The sequence below is a fragment of the Brachycentrus maculatus genome, unplaced genomic scaffold (assembly GCF_059751285.1).
Source record: "Brachycentrus maculatus isolate JH-2025_06_01 unplaced genomic scaffold, ASM5975128v1 h1tg000202l, whole genome shotgun sequence".
In the NCBI taxonomy this organism is placed as follows: Eukaryota; Metazoa; Arthropoda; class Insecta; order Trichoptera; family Brachycentridae; genus Brachycentrus; species Brachycentrus maculatus.
In genome coordinates, this window is record NW_028280953.1 from 1278521 (window position 1) to 1295255 (window position 16735).

At 34.4% G+C, this 16735-nt stretch overlaps 1 protein-coding gene across 4 annotated transcripts in view; it reads right to left on the reverse strand.

The window, feature by feature from the left end:
• LOC148307273 (uncharacterized) overlaps positions 1-16735 on the reverse strand; it is a 208030-nt gene that overhangs the window by 130078 nt on the left and 61217 nt on the right. The gene's annotated exons all lie outside the window — the stretch shown is intronic.

Below are 16735 nucleotides of genomic sequence, written 5' to 3' on the forward strand. Positions count from 1 at the left end.
CTACTTCACGGTTACCAGCTTCGGAATAATCATTCCATCATCATGTCTAATGTAGACTGAATCCTGGATTATAATCACATACATGAGAAACGCTAGAAAATATCACAAAACTAGATTTGATATACGAGAGAAAGCAACAGAAAATAACACTCTCCTTATCATTCATCGTTCACTTTATGTAATACCACTTAAAAACACTACTTCACGGTTACCAGCTTCGGAATAATCATTCCATCATCATGTCTAATGTAGACTGAATCCTGGATTATAATCACATACATGAGAAACGCTAGAAAATATCACAAAACTAGATTTGATATACGAGAGAAAGCAACAGAAAATAACACTCTCCTTATCATTCATCGTTCACTTTATGTAATACCACTTAAAAACACTACTTCACGGTTACCAGCTTCGGAATAATCATTCCCTCATCATGTCTAATGTAGACTGAATCCTGGATTATAATCACATACATGAGAAACGTTAGAAAATATCGTTTTTGAATTTATAATTTTAGCTTATAATTTGACCAGTCAATATATTTACAACATTTTAAGTGTGTCCAAATACTTGTTCACAAATCGTCAAATCGTTTACTTGCCAAAAAATAACTCCAATAATTGGAGGTAATCCAGATTTGTCAACAAGTATTTGGACACACTCAAAATGTTGTAAAAGCGGATAAGTTTGTTCATTTATTCCGAGATATTTTGAGGATATTCTACAGCTTAAAATTTCAAAATTTCATATCTTACGAGTGGAGTAGTGTATGTAGTTATGATTTCAGAAACATTGAAAACATAATAATGTAACACTCTCCTTATCATTCACCATTCACTTTGTGTACCAATAAATACCACTTTTAAAAACTACTTCTCAATGTTCTCAAAAAAGATTTTTCGTCTTAGAGTCAGAAAGTAGCATGAATCTGGTACAAAAATGACTTTTGCATAAGGAGTTTCACGTCTTGGGTATTCAATGTAATATCAAAGCCGTCTAGATTTTATTTCGGTGCGAATGTTGTGTAATTCGACCGCGAGTGTAGCCAAGCGAAATTAACAGAAGGGTCAAATAAACGTACGTGTTTTAGTTCAGTCAAATGTGGCCCGTTATTCAATGTGACCCGTGCAAATATGGCATGAATCACCTTTTAAACGTGCGTATGAAAAAAATACTACAAAGTTAATCAATACTTTTGTTTGGTTGAAGGCAAGATTGAGGTCGTCAATGCATGTATGCTTTTTCTTAAATCGCTCACTCCTTTCAAGAACGTCATAAATCAAAAATCGACAATTTTCATTTGTGCATGTTTTCGGAATGCCCAGAAAATGTACTATATCCCAGCAAAAGCGGCATATTTTTAACTTAATATTTTCCCGCTACAGGGCAGGGAGTGTTGTTTTTGCATTTTGAAGAAAAGGTATTGTTTAATTATTTTTTTTAAATATACTTAATATTTTTCAAATGGAGCAAAAACCTTCAGGTTTTACCTAAAAAGATCTGTTGCACAGTAAAAAGTTCAATAAGTGGCTTGATATTTATTTTTAATAAATTGTATTATATTTTTGAACTTTAAAAACGATCTCCTGAAAAAACAAGTTTTTTGATTTATGACGTTATTGAAAGGAGTGAGCGAAATGTTTTCCGCAGATACTTTGTGGCACATAAAAATAACATTGAGGAGTTTCTTATTTTTAAATCATATTTTTATGTTTTGAATATTGAAAGCATAAAACCCTGAAGAGGGCAACAGGTTGTTGCCGAAACTAGTTGGTTAATAAAAATTTGAGTGGATAAAAAAAGTCTTTTTATTTCTCAAAATAATATATCATATTTTTTTAGTCATATTTTCATATGGTGTACGGAGTGTGTGGAAGTTTTTGGTAAGGGAATGTAACTATGAGTATTTTAATGTTTTTTTAGTATTTTAATGTTTTAGAATTTAATAAACCCTGATGATGATAAGGTTCTTGTCGAAACCGGTTGGTTGAAGTGTAGTAATAATACATAAAAAAATGGTTTAAACAAAGTTGTTTAATTTTATAACATTTATGCTTAATCGATTACAAGGGGCTAATTACTTTCTAGTCCTGGTTCCAACCCTAATGTATGGAAGTGAAGCGTGGAGTTGAGACTAAATGCAGTCGAAACGCGATCTCTAAGACGAATGTGTGGCAAAACGATGTATGATAGATGTTCGATTGTTTAGATAAGGAAGGAATGAAAAGCTAAGATAAGCACTATCGATAAAATTAAGAAAGGTCTGTTGAGATAGTTTGGACATGTGGAACAAACGAGTGAAGAAAGAACGGTAAAATATATGTATGAGACAAATGTAGTCGGAAATAAGAGCAGAGGAAGAGCGATAAAAACTTGGCACTTCGGTTGCTGGAGCGCTACGTGCAGCGCAGTCATTACTTCCACAAGGAAGAGTCATTGCTTCCACAAGGGTCACAACCCTCAGTAATGAGGAATAAGACGGCGAAGAAGCAGTCGAATCATTTTATAGATATGCTCGTATGATGTTGATGCTCATCACTCAGAAGGGTTCAATCAGAGTTCTCAAAAACGACAATTTTTATATTAGACAATTCAATCCACATTAGTGTGTCAGTATTCCTTATTTTCTGATGTAAAGTCACAGGTGTTTCGATGCGATAAGCATGGTACAGGCAGGTCCCAGACAGGTGTGCCCAAAGGGTCCCGTCTCGGCCCTCTTCCGTGCAAAGTAGGGGAAAACGTAATGGTTTCCGTCACGTCAGACGAGCTATAGGGAGAAATAGGGTGCCGCAAAAACGTATACTTAACAGGGCTAAAACATAATATACTTTATATATTTTTACACACGCAGTGTAGTCTATAGTCCTTATAGAGGGTATAAGATTTTCGGGTTGAATTTCAAATGCTTATGATCGATATTCTTTGCATATCAAATCGTGTTCCTATCATTAGGGCTTCAATAGAAATCGGTACACATTTTTATATGGTAGTCTCTATTCCATTCGAAAAAACCTTTCATAAAAACAATCGACCACGGAGTATGATGAAATTTTGAAATATCGATCATTAAAGTAAAAAAAAATACAACGAGAATAGTACAACCATAAATGTATCGCTCAGATATATGGTAAACATTTTTTCATTAATTGATTCGTCAGTCACTTTGTGGTAAATCCTATATATTTTAAATAAAAATTTTACTTGGTAAATACCATTATTTCTAAAAATCTACTGTGACACGTGTAATCATTTTTCAAACACCGTATGGTGTTTCACCATACGGTGTTTGAAAATGATGCGGAATGCATCGAAACACGTATCACAGTAGATTTTAAGACATAGCGGTAGTTACTAAGTAAAATTTTAAACAAAATATTTTTTACTCGCACCATGTCTGACTTGCAAGCATATTTTTTTACAAAACTGTTAGTAATATTAGTATATAACCACTCACCGAGATTATGTCTACCGGTTTCGTGACGTACCCGTCTCTTCGTTAGGACAATCACTACCACAGCATGCAAACAATACTACCCTTCACTACCATAGCACTATTTACACACTTAAAACTACACAAATTGTTTAACAAATGCGATTTTGGTCGACCCGAAGACCAACATGCACTAAATTTGTATCTTTTCCAACGAATATTAATAACTTATACTCGTATATTGATGCGAAAAATCATATTTAGTTGTATCGTTTTTAATGTTAAAATTACTGCGAATTGTAAAGCTCCCTTGAGGTGATTGCTCAGGAAAACGACGCTGTATAAATTATCCAAAAACTAAATGAATTTACAACATTTTGAGTGTGTCCAGATACTTGTTCACAAAATCTGGAGTTTCTCCAATTACAGGAGTTATTTTCATATTAGTTTTTGTCGTCAGACCCGTAAATGCCCAGACTTCCATGTTCCTCTTCATCCTTGATGAGATTGAGATGAGTCAAAAAAAATTTTTAATTAATAAACTGAGGTGTACTGTTTTCGAGGGTGAATTCAAACATATTTCCCACTGTCCCAAATATGTCCATCTAAGGGTTTATATCGCACATAATTTATATTATTAACATAGCCAAACGTTCAGAATAACGTCTGTGCAAGGTGAGGGTGGCGTGTTTATAAGGAGTAAATTTTAAAAGAACATACGCAATAATACTGCTTAATGGGGGTAGAAATGATAACCGAGTTGGGGTGTCAGAAAGTGTGGGAAATAAATATACCATGCTACGATAAACGGGGTCAATTGTAGCAGCATACGTAAAGCGCACATAATAATTTTCAAACAGTTTTAATAAACAACAACTAAACCTCCCATAACATAGCGTTACTTTATTCAAATGGCGTAAAACATGGCAAAAATTGTAAACATGTTCAGTTTGTTTTTTTCTTTGAAGAAATAAACAGCTTTAACTAAACAAAACATATCATAGGAAACATAAAAATAGCGTAAAACATGCCAAAAAGTTTCGAACACGTAGTCTATTCGTTTTTTTATGGGAAAATTATTGAAAAACCTAACCTTACCTAACCAAATCTGCCATGGGAAACATTCTGCAAATAGCGTAAAACATGGCAAAAAGTTTCGAACAGTCTACTCTGATTTTTTCAGGAAAAATTTGTTGACTTAACCTAACCTAACCCGTCATAATTTCTGTAAGAAAATTCCTGCGAAGAATTGTTGACCTAAGCCTAACCCAACGTAGCCATACCCAACTTACCAAAGTAAACATTTTGCAAATGACGTTCATTCACGCGTACAGCGTGAATGAACGTCATTTGCTTATCCCACTTAGAAAGGCGTTCATAAAATGTAATAAATAAAAAAATAAAATAAAAATGTCGAAAACAGGTATTGACAGATCGTTATTCCTTGTAATAGACCTAGACTTCGGTATTCCCTTCTCAAAAACATATCTGTCACGATATCTACAACTCTACCAATCCCCTGAGCGCAAAATCGAGAACTTGTATACAAAAATTGTGGAGGTCCTCACCAAAAGGTTACATTTCCATTATAATTGATTATATTATATCAGGATATGTAGCTTGTAAAATTGTTACGTTTTGGTGCGATTTCATAATTTCATTTTGGTTCAACACAGGATTGGTCACGTTTTGTCGCAACTTTAATTAAGATTTAGATAGAATACACTAAACAGAACAGATTTGCATTTAAAGGATTTTTTGTGCAATATTGGACAATGTAACTTTTTGGCGAGGACCTCCATAATTAAACATTCACAAAATGTGTATTGAAAAGAGGTTTCATTTAATTAATGATAATAAAAGTAAAAAATTTGGATAACTTATATAGCGCCATTTTCGTAAAATACTACCTCAAGGGCGCTACGATTAATATCATGTCCATTATTTTGATATTATTTTAGACATCTCATCAAAGATGCAGAAGAATATGGAAGTCTGGGCATTTACGGGGCTGACGACCGTCATAGGCTGGTTTAAGTGATCACTTTACACACGTGTAACATTCACCAATTCTACCCATTATTGACAACCACACTACTCAAATTCTTGTAAGTTCTATATATATGAACCAATTTAGAAACCTTGTTCTTGAATCACTAGAACTTCACTAGAGACATCTATTGGTGAGATGTAAAGAAGCTTTTTACTAAGCAGAAACCATTATTTTGGTTTTAGATTGGCCAGTCAAAATATGGTATCTAGCACGATCACTGGTCAGAGACGGTCCTACGGAGTAAATTAATGGTGAAACAAAGAGCACAGAGGTTAACTGGATTAACCTTTGGTTCACGAATTGAATTGATAGATCGACAGCAGACCTGAGAAGGATCAATTAATTTGTCTCCGGTATGATAAACCCTGTATTCAACAGGTCTGGTAAAAACTGTCATCTTTCGACATATTTTGACGTCTAATTAAGCACAGTAAACTTGGAAGAAATTACTTGTTAGAAGATCCAACTAGAAGTTTTTTTGGATCGAAGATTGATTTACTATTTACCTTGCTTATTGTGTACACAGTGTTTTGTGTCATGTTTGTAGCTTGGTTTATGGTACCAATGTCCTTCACTACTTTCATGATGTATGATACCACCTATCGTGAGAGTTCCTTATGAACTATTACGGATCCGATGCCGGATAGGTACTTACTCAGACTTCTGCAAGAGGGAAATTGTCAATGCCTTCGATATGTATTGTTAGAGACGTATACTTTGAATTCCCTGGACAGCGAGAAGAACAAACATTTTAATCTTAAAATAACTAAATATGATAAACTTTTCTCCGTCTGTTTGAGACGAGCCCTTCAGTTTTTTGTATACATCGCCAGAAGAAACGATAATAACCTAGAAAATTTAATGGTCATGGGAGGGGTCGAAGGTAGTAAAAGCACAGGAAGATCCCAAATAGAGAGACTACCCAAACTTCCATATTCTTCTTCATCTATGTTGAGATGTAAAAAAAATATACTACTACTACTACTACTACTACCATCACGCCGTTTCCCCGCAGGAGTAGGCAGAGAAGATGGAACGCCACACTCTTCTGTCCTGACATACACTCCTCGCCTGCTTCACATCCATACATCTAGTCATACACCCCCTTCGATTACGCAGACTTTCGACACCGCCAGATTTTAGGTTCTGATTGATCTGATCGTGCCAAGTCTTTTTCGGTCGTCCACGTTCTGTTTTCCCTCTCACATTCGCCACATATATTTTCTTAGTCATTCTCTCGTTATCCATTCGCTCCACATGTCCATACCACCGCAAAGAACTCTTCCTAATCTTTTCAATTATTTCTCGTTCAGCCTTACATTCCTTTCTTATATCGTCGTTTTTAATTCTGTCATACAATGATTTTCCATACATTCGTCTGAGAGAGCGCATTTCAACAACGTAAAAAAAATATATGTAAGAAATAACTCCTATTAGGAGATAACCCAGATTTGTGAACAAGTATTTGGACGTACTCAAAATGTTGTAAAGAAAATTAATAACTAAAGAATGTGTTATAACGAGGAATGAAAACCTTTATCTCTTATCGAGATGAGCAATGACCACATAGAAAAGTGAATCATAAATGTTTTTCACAATTGTTTTTGGTCGTACTGGATGTAGGAAGTGCTCTCGTATCAATAAATTTTCAAAGGCCTCTAAAAATAGGTGCATTTACGATCACGCGAAACAAATTAATATTGACAAAGCGATAGTGGAAAAATATTAATAACTTATTATGCAGCCTCGAAACGACTCGAGTCAACTTGAAGCATTAAAGGCCGGATAGCTAAACGCAGTCTTGCTGTGATAAGCCAATATTAATTGCGACATTGCAATGGTTTACGAGCGTCTCCATACGTAATCTACGTGACACCCATTTCAAAAGAAAAAAATCCTTTGTATTGTGAAAAATAATTGCCAAGAGTTTTATGTGTGCTTGAATGCATGGCAGCAAGGATACCCTTTTTTGTTTTTTTTTTATTTATTTTATTTTAAATCATTTTTTACTTTGTTGGTATGGTAATATAACACTAGCATTCATCGTTCACTTCGTGTTATTAATTTTTGAGTGGTATTACAAATGTGAACGATGAATGATAAGGAGAGTGTTTTTTTTATTTCAAGAGAATGTGTTCGATTGCATCTGAAGACGCATGACAAATATAGATACTGAGGATACCCTGAACAGAAATTAAAAGTTTTTTTTTGGATTTTAAAAGTAATATTAACATTGTGGTATTAACACTCTCCCTATCATTCATCGTTCACTTCGTTTAATTACTTTTAGAGTGGTATTACAAAAGTGAACGATGAATGATAACGAGTTTATTTCAAGAATTTGTATTTGATTGCATATAGAGACGCCTGGAAGGGAGGATGCTCTGAACAGAAATGATGAGTTTATATCTTTCTTTCTTTTAATTCTGGAGGCGTTATTAACTAATATATCTTGCATGGATGTAGAAGAAGCACAATGTTTAGTTGGTTAATAAAATAATTAAAAAACCTTGTATTTACGAATAAATATGTATATGCATACATATGTCGCTCACTCCTTTCAAGAACGTCATAAACCAAAATTGGTAAATTTTCAGTTGTGCATGTTTTCGGAATGCCCAGAAAATGTACTATATCCCAGCTAAAATGGCATATTTTTAACTTAATATTTACCCACTACAGGGCAGAAAGTGTTGTTTTTGCATTTCGAAGAAGGTATTGTTTAATTATTTTTTTTAATGTACCTACTGAATATTTTTCAAATGGAGAAAAAACCTTCAGGTTTTACCTAAAAAGATCTGTTGCACAGTAAAAAGTTCACTAAGTGGATAGATATTTATTATTAAAACATTGTATTATATTTTTAAACTTTGAAAACGTTTTCCTGAAAAATCAAGTTTTTTGATTTATGACGTTCTTGAAAGGAGTGAGCGATGTATGAAACAACGACGTGGAAATTATTAACAACACTATTTTGGCAAATGTTTCAAAATGACCTTTGTTTAAAAATAACAATAAATAAACATTGACTAATAAATATTTATAACGGTAAATGATAAGCATGTTAAAATATTGTAAAACATGAATTATTACAATAAATTAAATATGAATTAATAATTTAATCAAGTAGGCACTGAAGCGTCATGTTTTGATGGATTTTGATGAGTGGGTTTTTGCAAGAGTTCCTTTTTTTAAATAAAAGTCATATATGGCATACACATTTTCGAAAAAAACTTACTAAACTTATTGATATTCAAAAGGCAAAAGCTTTGCCATATCGCTCACTCCTTTCAACAACGTCATATATCAAAAAACTTGATTTTTCATGATATCGTTTTTAAAATTTAAAAATATAATACAATGTATTAAAAATAAATCTCAAGCCACTTATTGAACTTTTTATTGTGCAACAGATCTTTTTACGAAAAATCTGAATGGTTTTTCACCTTATTTTTTGACATCTCATCAAAGATGAAGAAGAATATGGAAGTCTGGGCATTTACGGGGCTGACGACCGTCATAGGCTGGTTTAAGTGATCACTCTACACACGTGTAACATTCACCAATTCTACCCATTATTGACAACCACACTACTAAAATTCTTGGAAGTTCTATATATATGAACCAATTTAGAAACCTTGTTCTTGAATCACTAGAACTTCACTAGGTTTTTCACCATTTGAAAAATATTAAGTTTATTTAAAAAATAATTAAACAATATTTTTTCTTCGAAATGCATAAACAACACTTTCTGACCTATAGCGGGTAAATATTATGTTTAAAATATGCCGCTTTTGCTGGGATATAGTACATTTTCTATGCATTCCGAAAACATGCACAACTGAAAATTTACGATTTTTGATATATGACGTTGTTGATAGGAGTGAGCGATATAGGTAGCTATCAAACAGCTTTATATTGTTCATTATTTTTCTTTTTCTAATCCTTATCGGCACTCAATGGTGCATGGGGCAGTGCATCATATAAAAGCAGTGTTATCTTGACTCTGAAAAGTGCTGGAGGCTTAACTTCTCCGTGCATACCGGCCAAACCGAGGGGCCAGAGTCTTTTTTTTGGATTTACCTAACATCCAAGTGACTCTGACTACGGCTTATGCAATACCGCTTATCATGACCCTACTCAGGCTTAACTTTTTAAGATTCATAGCCTATGCCTACTCGAGAGTGGATTTACTTTTTATGTTTAAAGTGACTATAATTTCATGTCATTCATGAGTGAAAATTCTAGGCAAAAACACTCGCCCTCGTGGGGCCAGAGTCAAGCCATCCGTAACTTCCATCAATGAAATACTTAATAAATAATTACTTAATGAAATACTTGGGCCACAAATCACGTACAGCACAGTCGAATTTACACAGCGAATTCCGTCCATAGTTTGGTCTGTGCTCGGTTTCGTATACGGAGTGCCATTCGCACTGACAGCTGTGACCTTGAACGATTGCGCATGCGCGGGACACAACGCACGGGCGGCGCGCGCACCATTTTTTGTATGGAAACGCGACCTTGCTAAAAAAGGAACGAGGGAAAAATACCCAACGCGTGAGAAATGGCGGTTTTTTCTCTGCCGTGTAAGCAAACGCACGCTTTGTGAAGAAAGAAAAATACACGAAGATATGTGTTTATTTTATATTTGTTAGGATTTCGAACAATGCATTGTGACGTTGCGAAAGCGGAATGCATGCGTGCGCTGCTTAGTACTTAATAATGTATTTTCATTTTCAACATTTTGAGTGTATCCAAATATTTACTCTAGGCAACTAGAAACTGCTGAATTATGAATGCTTAGATGGTCAGTTGGAGTGTCTTTTAGAGATAAAATAAAGAGTTCACGCATTCGTGGAAGCCTGGGAGTAACAGGCATCAATAATAAGGTAGAGGAAAGGCAATTGAGATGGTATGGGCACATAGGACGTAGAGAACCTGAACGTATTGTAAACTTATTTTAAGGAAGTCGTTATTTAATTCGATCGCACATGTAGCTTCTTCTCTAAAAGCAAAAAATATGATTCATCTCTAATAAGACAATACAGTGTCTGGATTCAATACTCCTATACACCGAATGCAAAACCTCGGCAATGATTTCGCGGACCATATCGATATCTGGAATATGTCACTTCCTAACTAAAAAAGCTATAATAACACTGGCCAACAATGATTTTATAATTTATTATTAGATTAAAACCAATATTTTTAGCTTTTCCACTTTTTTATTTGACCAGCGACCGGGTTTCGTCGTTACCGACATCATCAGACTGGTAATATCAGTCGGTAACGACGAAACCCGGTCGCTGGTCAAATAAAAAAGTGGAAAAGCTAAAAATATTGGTTTTAATCTAATAATAAATTAAAAATGCAATTCCATCACGAAGTGTCAGTGGATAATATAAATCTATTAAAAAATAATGATTTTATAACTGAAATTTTGATGACTGATTTGGACTACATTATTCGTTCTTATAAGTCTATATGGTGACAAGCTTGTATCACGCCAAGTTTTGATGTTACAGTCATATTTTTGTTTGTATGGACCCCATACGTTGAAACCGTAAAAGTGGTTGGTATCTAGACATGTTTTAGTCTAAAGTCTAAGGGATTTTTAAAAAAAAGTATCGATAATTATGGAGTAACAGTGGAAATATATTAACTTATTTATATTCAATACTATAGCATTATATATATATATATATATATATATATATATATATATATATATATATATATATATATATATATATATATATATATATGTATATATGTATATATATATATATATATATATATATATATATATATATATATATATATATATATATATATATATATATATATATATATATATATATATATATATATATATATATATATATATATATATTTATACATAAATAATAAGATAAACTTTAGTCAATATAGGAAAATAAAAAAAATCCACAACTAAAAAATCTGACGTGCTTCATTTTTTTTTGCTTTCGTTTTTGAATTCAGCTATGCAAAGTGCATAAAGATCAGGTATTTTCATGCCAGTTACAAAATAAAAGTTGTAAATTGTTGGCCAGTGTAATTACTATATTTCAGGCTAGTGCATAATTGTTTTTTGTATGTTTATGCTCGTTTAAATAAGTACTTTTCGAGCCAATAATTTATATTTGTACTTATAAAGAGAAAACATATTTTTTTATCATTTACATGTAATATATTATTATTATGTACAAATTGACTACAGCAGTTAATATAGAAAAAAAAACATCTTATCTAGAAAATAGGTGCTACAAAATAATGAGACATTCAGTATTCGCAAGTACGCGGTTGAAATTTCAACATTGGAGAGATTGTTTTTGTCAAATCGGATATGGTACACTATATTATATTTAGATAACCTTGCAATCTTTTATTTCTCTCACGGTATCGATAAGTAAACTCGAAGTATGCAATAATAAAACAATAAATTAAGATAAATACACAAGCCGCGAGTAGACTGAGTATAAAAATTAATAAATTTGGTCGGAAAGGGTTCGCTCTCCTTGCAGCGGAAATGACGAACGGCGGACGCTCTTTTTAAAGAGAGTATCACGCGATTTATTTAATAAATTATTGCAATTTGCTGTTCAGAACTGGTTCGGTAGTCCAATAGCTTGCCTGGTCTTCCTCCTCAGTGTTTTATTTCAAACAAAATTAATTTAAACATTTATCTAAAATTACCCTGAAGCACAAGGCCAATTAACTTCTTCTTCGTGTATTTAATGATCAAGATAATACTGCTTCCATACGATGCAATGTTATCTTGATCCAATGTGCCATTAGGTGAGAATATGGGTTAGAAAGAATACGTGTCTTTGCGTCAAGATAATACTGCTTCCATACGATGCAATGTTATCTTGATCCAATGTGCCATTAGGTGAGAATATGGGTTAGAAAGAATACGTGTCTTTGCGTCTTATGCTGGACGTATCCATCAAAGACAACACCTGGAGGCCCGTTCCATGAGCCTGGATGAGGACCTATCCAACATCGGATCCGTGTTAGTTCATAAAGAACTCTCACTAGAGGTGGCATTATGCATGATAAAAATAATGAAGGACATTGGTACCATAAACCAACCTAGGACACAAAATGCCGAACCCTCTTCTAGTGGAACGGGCGGGCTGTTAACGACAGTCAACAGTCCAGCTTCTCCGGAGGAGATTAAAGTAGTTTCCTCCCAGCAATGAGCAAATACTGAGAAGTTCCTGATTGTTCCACACTAGATTATCCCTCCTGTTCTCAACACAGATAAAAATAAAACAGATTTTTTAGCTAGAAGAAACAAAAATCCACTTTATGATCCACTAACCTTGTACACGATAAGCAAGGTAAATAATAAATGTAGCTCCCATCTAAAGTCGTATCCATCGAAGTATCAAAGTACCGAACAAGCACGCAATTCATTTATAAACAGATCCGTCCGCCGCTCGCCGCTGGCGCGGCTAGGGAAGCACTCCTCTGGGAGCCGCCGCAGGGCGATCCGCAGCCGTAACTGGTTTGGTCGCTGACGTCACTTCTACTGCAGACAAAGCAGTGCCGTGGTGTCATTATCTTCAGAGAATCAGCGCCGCGACTGTGTGGGCCCAAAGACGAGACCTCGCAGAATGGCCACCCTACCAAATGAAAGATCACACACACTACAGCCAAAAAAACTAACTCAACTCAATACAATACATGGTGCCGAAAGTTCACACTTGAATGCTGTTCGTTTCATAATTCTGGTGTGGTGACTTAGGTAGATCCCTAACGGTTGATGGTCCAGACAAGTCGTCATGCTTACAACAGTGAGTTAGCGATAACACTGAAAGCTGTCCCACTACATTCTCAGCTATAATACAGAAGCATCTAGTCTTCCTGTCAGACCTTCTCTTGCAAAGCATCTTTGTTAGTTTTATGAATTAAGTTGCAAAATTTATAGAAAATGTGAAACAAGATCCCTCAACCTTTAATTTACAAATATAATTTGAAGCTAAACTGGCAGTGCACAACGGAGTCCTGGTTACAACTCTAATGTATGGAAGTGAAACATGGAGTTGGCAAAATAAGGATGAAAGTAGACTGAATGCAGTCCAAATGCGATCTCTCAGAAGAATGTGCGACAAAACGATGTATGATAGATGTGCGAATAGTGAAATAAGGAAGGAATGCAAAGCTGAGATAAGCATTATCGATAAAATTAAGAAAAGTGTGTTGAGATGGTTTGGACATGTGGAACGAATGAGTGAGGAAAGAACGGTAAAACAAATGTATGAAATGTATGAGAACGTGGACGAGGCGAAGAATGTTTGCAAGGACAGAGTGGTGTGGTGCTCTTTTCTCTCTGCCTACCCCTGCGGGGAAGCGGCGTGATGGTTAGTTAGTTAGTTTTATAATTTGAATAAAAAAGTGTTCTTTAAGCAAGTAAGTAACACTTTTATTTTTTGACATCTCATAAAAGATGAAGAAGAATATGAAAGTCTGGGCATTTACGGGGCTGACGACCGTCATAGGCTGGTTTAAGTAATCAGTTTACACACGTGTAACATTCACCAATTCTACCCATTATTGACAACTACACTACTCAAATTCTTGGAAGTTCTAATACATGAACCAATTTAGAAACCTTGTTCTTGAATCACTAGAACTTCACTAGAGACATCTATTGGCGAGATGTAAAGAAGCTTTTTACTAAGCAGAAACTCTAGCCTGTGACGGTCGTTCAGCCCCGAAAATGCCCAGACTTCCATATTCTTCTTCATCTTTGATGAGATGTCAAAAAATAATATGAAAATAACTCCTGTAATTGGATATAATCCAGATTTTGTGAACAAGTATTTGGACACACTCAAAATGTTGTAAACATTTTTTTGTTGTTTGTTTTATGAATTAAATTGCGAAATTTATAGAAAATCTAGAATACTCTCACGTCAACAAGGCCTAAACCAAGAAGGTGAAGAAGAAGAAGACGTTTTCACAGCAACGTATATACATACATGTTTTTAGTACCTACATATATCGCTCACTCCTTTCTAGAACGTCATAAATAAATAAAAAACTCGATTTTTCAGGAGAACGTTTTTAAACTTTAAAAATATAACACAATGTATTAAAAAATAAGTATCAAGCCACTTATTGAACTTTTTACTGTGCAACAGATCTTTTTAGGTAAAACCTGAAGGTTCTTTCTCCATTTGAATAATATTTAGTATATTTAAAAAATATTTAAACTATACCTTTTCTTCAAAATGCAAAAACAACATTTTCTGCCCCGTAGCGGGTAAATATTAAGTTAAAGATATGCCTCTTTTGCTGGGATATAGTACATTTTCTGGGCATTCCGAAAACACGCACAACTGAAAATTGTCGATTTTTGATTTATGACGTTCTTGAAGGAGTGAGCGATATGGTAATATTGATCATCTTTTATGACTGTACGAGGTTTCGAAATTTACCGCGCGTTGATATCTACAAACATGTGAGTAGACTTACTGGAGTGATTTAAAAAAAAATATTCATCTGCGTGAAATAAGTATAACAAGGTATGTAAAAACCGCAGGGGTAATGTCGGAATAATCGGCGGGTATGCATGAGGAGATGCATGAATGTGGAAGAGGTGAAAAATGTTTATAAAGACAGATAGTTAGAATATACGAGTGTATTCTCATAAATGGTGAAATGCAAACAAAACAAAATTAATTAATATTCAATTTTAATTAGATTTACGTTTTGTATTGAAAATTCTTGATTCATCTTTTTTTTTCATAAATTGTGTTAATTTATTTTTTTTTAAAAACTATTTTTTAACATATTTAAAAATATATTTCTTGCAGAGACCCACCAAGCCACCTTGTGTGTCTTGTCAGTGGAGTTCTTTTTGCATACATTTTTTATTGTTTTTAACCATTTTAACCCAATATGTATAACTAACTAACAAACCAACTAACCATCACGCCGCTTCCCCGCAGGGGTAGGCAGAGAGAATAGAACGCCACACCACTCTGTCCTTGCAAACATTCTTCGCCTCTTCCACGTTCATGCTCTCTCCTCATACATACCCGCCGATTGTTACGACTCCAAACCTGACCACTTTCAAGTATTTGGCATACCTGATCGGTTTTTCTCGGTCTTCCTTTGTTCTTTTCCCAATTACATTCGCATCATAAATTTCTTTTACCGTTCTTTCCTCACTCATTCGTTCTACATGTCCAAACCATCTCAACTCAATATATACACAAAAAAGAGAGAAAAATTAAGAATATAAACTATGTATTTTACAATTTTCACAAAATTAACTCTTGATCATTTTACCCGTTCCTTTATTTTGCCTTTGTTCCATATTTCATTTTGACCTCTTACCTCCGTCGGCAACAAATTAAATTTTCTATTACAACCGACCCACAGTGAGACCATCAGTTTTGCTGGACAGCAACTGGTATCCCACGCTACAGATCCATATACCACGCTTTTTGTAATTTGCCTACATTGTGTTACGCTCTGCTCTGAATTATTGGGGGCCCGACATCTGCGACACGTTGCGACAAGGCATCTGCAGATCGTCTTGGGCATTTTATTGAAACGGTTGACCAAATTTATGATTCAGATTATGATAACTCATTCTCTTTGTTTCCTCCAGGTCTTGGCTGGCTTAATTTAAGTTTCGATTTGCGTATCACCCACTAGAAATGATCTCGTCGCGTCGCGGTTAAAATACGGTGTTCTTATTTTTATTTTGAATATTGAAAGCATTAGCTTTGTGGTGATATAGTGATATATTATTTTGATAAATAAAAAGACCCACACATACTAATATAAGAGTTTCTGCTTAATAAAAAGCTTCTTTACTTCTCACCAATAGATGTCTCTAGTGAAGTTCTAGTGATTCAAGAACAAGGTTTCTAAATTGGTTCATATATATAGAACTTCCAAGAATTTGAGTAGTGTGGTTGTCAATAATGGGTAGAATTGGTGAATGTTACACGTGTGTAAAGTGATCACTCAAACCAGCCTATGACGGTCGTAAGCCCCGTAAATGCCCAGACTTCCATATTCTTCTTCATCTTTGATGAGATGTCAAAAAATAATATGAAAAAGACCTTGTTTTTTGATCCGCTCACATTTTTATTAACAACCAACTAGTTCCGGCAACAGCCTGTTGCCCTCTTCAGGGTTTATTTTATGATTAAACCAGCATGTGACAGTCGTAGACTTCCATATTCTTCTATGTAGAG